We start from the raw sequence: 4,087 nt of genomic DNA on the forward strand, positions 1-4,087 counted from the left end.
CCTCCTCCTCCTCCTCCTCCTCCCTAGAGTGTACCTCACTAGAGGAGGGTACCTCACTAGAGGAGGGCCTCGAAGACAACACCCCTAAGTCGGTGAGGGTGCGCTCTTTCTGGCCGCGACCCCCTGTAGTGGCTCTCCCCCCAGCACCTCGTCCTCTAGAGGCTCTCCCCCCGCCCCCTCCTCCTCTAGGGGCACCTCTCCCTCGACCTCCCTGTGAGGAGTCATCGTCAAGTAGCCGAGGGGGAGGATTACGTGCTCGACCACTCCGACTAGGCAGGCCGACGACCTTGCGTAGGAAACCCACGCCGTCGGCCTTCCCCTTGCCCATGTTCCACGAACCTGCATTGAAAAGAGAAAAAGAAATTAGTAAATTAATGAAATGAAGGAAAAGGCATGATGATAAACACATTAATAAAAATGCATAAAAGGGCATATTCCTAAACTATAGAAAAAAAATACTTGAAACGTACATCTGCTAGAACCCATATGAATCATCACTGTTCTAACCTCTTTCTCGGTCCGTCTCATCATCACTATCAATCATATCATCTTCGTTATCCGACGGAGGTGGAGGCTCTTCCTCGTCATCAGCGTCTTCGTTTAACTTTTCTAGCATAAGTATGTCATTTTCATTGACAATGGTCTCACCATCATTCCGTGCATCTTCGACGTTTGGGTCCACATCATCATCACCCAATGGTCTAGCGTCATCGTTTCTAACCACATCATCATCATCATCCAATGGTCTAGCGTCATCGTTTCTAACCACATCATCAGCATCATCATCATCAGGTTGCTCTTGATAGAACACTCCCTCGTATGTCATGGGGTTAATGTTGTAGTAATCGTCTTCATTCGGGTCTGGTAGCTTACCATGTGGCGACACCTTGAACACAACTTCCCAACCCTTTAGATACACTTTCTGGCATGGGTAAGGCAGATAATATACTTGTGTAGCTTGGGTAGCCGCAATGAAGAGATCGGCTCCGGCATAGACGGTTGATGGTTTAACTTCAACCAAACCAATGGAAGGCGTATGTTTTACCCCCTCCCGCGGATCGAACCATCGGCATTTGAACACAGGCAGACTTAGGGTCTCACGCCCCTAGCGGAATTTAACCTCGTATATATTTTGTACCCTTCCATAGTAGTCTATCACAAATTCTCTGTTGATCGGCTCTAGCTTTTACGTTATCCTTCGTCTTATCAGGAATGTTGAGGATCGTGTGGAAAAGGGACTCTGCCACATTCTTTTCGGTGTGCATCACATCAATATTATAAGGAAGTTTGAGGTCCTTGAAATAGGGAAGCTGCGAGAAGGGGGTAATGTGCGTCCAGTTGTGCGTCTCACCATATCCCTCGAAGCCTTTGGCTTTGGCTTTGCCTTTGCCTTTGACTTTAGGCTTGAGAGCTTTTAGCTGAGCAAGAACATCTGCCCCCGAAAATGTTGGAATCTCGGTTACTTCATGAACAACCCGGCCTTTCGTGAAGTTCTTCTTGTCTTCCCTGTCTGGATGGTCTGGAGGGAGGAACTGTCGATGCAGGTCAAAGGCTACATACTTGCCACCCTTACTCAGCCAAATCATTCGCAGAGCCTGCATGCACACTGGGCATGGCATCTTACCACTTGTACACCATCCGCAGAATAGAGCATAGCCGGGAAAGTCATGCATGCAATAGTGCAACCAAACTTTCATCAAGAAATTTCTCTGCAGATCCCGGTCGTATGTCAACCTCGGAAAGTACCAAGAATGGTGCAAAGCATCCACAAGCGGCTGCATAAACACACCCAATTGCTTCCCCGGGTAGTCAGGCCCCGGAATGATGAGCGACAAGAACAGGGTCTTCCGTTGCATTAGGGCACCGGGAGGAAGATTGAGCGGAATTACAAACACAGGCCAGCAGCTGTATGGATTGGATGACATACCATATGGATTCAACCCATCACCTGATATGGCTATTCTGACATTCCCAGCCTCGGCTGCTTCCTCGGGGTATTCTTCATCGAATGACTTCCATGCTTCCCCTCCCGATGGATGTATGATTTTTTTTGGATTGTACCTTATACCTTCCTTGTGCCACTTCATCATTTTGGCAGACTCCTTCATGATGAAAAGGCGCTGCAGTCTTTTTATAAAATCAAGATACCGAAGAACCTTAACGGGGATGGTTAGCTGCTTTTTCTCACCATCCTCACCGACCACCTCAATGTACCAAGACGAACCGCACTTCCTACAGTACTTGTCATCCGCATACTCGTGCCTAAACAAAAGGCAATTCTTCGGGCAAACATCTATTTTCTCATAATCCATAGAGAGTGCCTTCATGATTTTCTTTGTATCGTACATGCTTTTCGGCAGTTCATGACCCTCAGGGAGGCTGTTAGCCCATACTCCCAGGAATGCTTCGAAGCATTTCTGGCTACAGCCGTACTCAGCCTTGACTGCAATCAGTTGCGAGATGGCATCCAACTGAGATATTTTCGCACCCACATAAAGAGGTTTCTTCGACGAGGCCAAGACCTCCAAGAAGGCCTTTGCGGTTGCCTCCGGGTCCTCTGGTTCATTCTCTGAAGGTGTCGCATTTTCCGTCTCTGCAACAATGACATCATCTAGCATGGCCCTGACCCCGTCGTCCTCATATCCATCGATGAGTTGTCGCATCACCTCCTCTCTACCACGGTCCTGCTCGGCTATATTTATCGGCGGCATGTCAAAGTTTGGCATATATCCGTGTGTGCGAAGGTGCTCACTCATGTCCGTCTGATTTCTACGGTGACGTCTGGCACATCTCGCACAGGGGCATGGTGGGATAATTCTCATTGGACGACGGAATATCTCCTTTAAATACACATCGGTTTTCGCGATCCACTCTGATGTTACTCGATTCCGACGGATAAAACCACTGTACATCCACTGATTATCTGCCATCCTCTGCTTCTTTGCAAGCCACACAACATAATTAAGGATTCACTTAAATTAATCACATCAAATTTTTAGTTTCTACCGCGTTGAATCCACCTACATCTCTAATAGGTAAAGATGGGTCCTAATCCCACCCGAGGATGTGTAGATTGAGTACGTTCTCCATTCTACCCCGTTCCGAGACAAAATTTCGGCAGCACCTCCCCGTTGTTCTCCAAATACACGTCTCGGCAAAATGCGGAGAACAACAGGGAGGCGCCGCCGAAATCTTGTCTTGGAACGGGGTAGAGCATGAACAATGTACCCAATCTACACATCCTCGGGCTGTCCGTGGAAAGCGCTGGACAATCCGAAAGAGCTGCGGTGATAAATATGCAATTGAATGCATATTTATCGATGCAACCCTTTCGGACGGGAGACCTAGGTTACGCGATTTGATGTGAAAATTTAATCTAGTTAAAAGAGGCTAGGAGGTGAAGGTGGATTCGTAGCTCACCCTCCGCTGTAGAGGAAGTAGTCGAGCAGCGGCAGGATCACGGACCAAACCCAGACGACGAAGGCTCCAGGGAGATGAAATACCACAAAGCCTGTAAATTTTACCGAGTCAAAAAATTTGACGGCACCACATCACATAAAGCATTGACACTTCAAACTATGAAAAAAATCATATTGCTAATGACATCTAGTCAAGGTTTTAGATCATCATGATACTTCAAATCCTAATTTTCATCAAGTGTCAAATTTTGTTCTTCAATTTATTTTAGCAAGATCATCATGATAAAATAACTACTCATCAGATACCAATTTTGTCAACATCACAAAATGAAACTATAGCTATTTGACAACATCTCAAATATACCAATTTTGTTCTTCAAATTTGACAACATTTGACAACATGCATCTATCACATACATTTGACAACATTTTTTTAGCAAGATCATCATGATAAAATAACTAACAAATATACATCAATCCATCCATTCATCCATACAACATGCATCTATCACATAACAAGCAGTAAAAATGCAAAAAAATGAAGAAGAAAAAAAGCTCACCGGGCCAGCCGGGACGGCGAGGGGGCAGCGGGCGAGCAGGGGGCGGCGGTGGAGGGCTGAGCCAGGGGCGGCCGGGGCAGCGGGCGAGCAGGGACGGCGGTGGAGGGC

The sequence above is a fragment of the Triticum dicoccoides genome, chromosome 3A, assembly GCF_002162155.2.
Source record: "Triticum dicoccoides isolate Atlit2015 ecotype Zavitan chromosome 3A, WEW_v2.0, whole genome shotgun sequence".
Lineage (NCBI taxonomy): Eukaryota > Viridiplantae > Streptophyta > Magnoliopsida > Poales > Poaceae > Triticum > Triticum dicoccoides.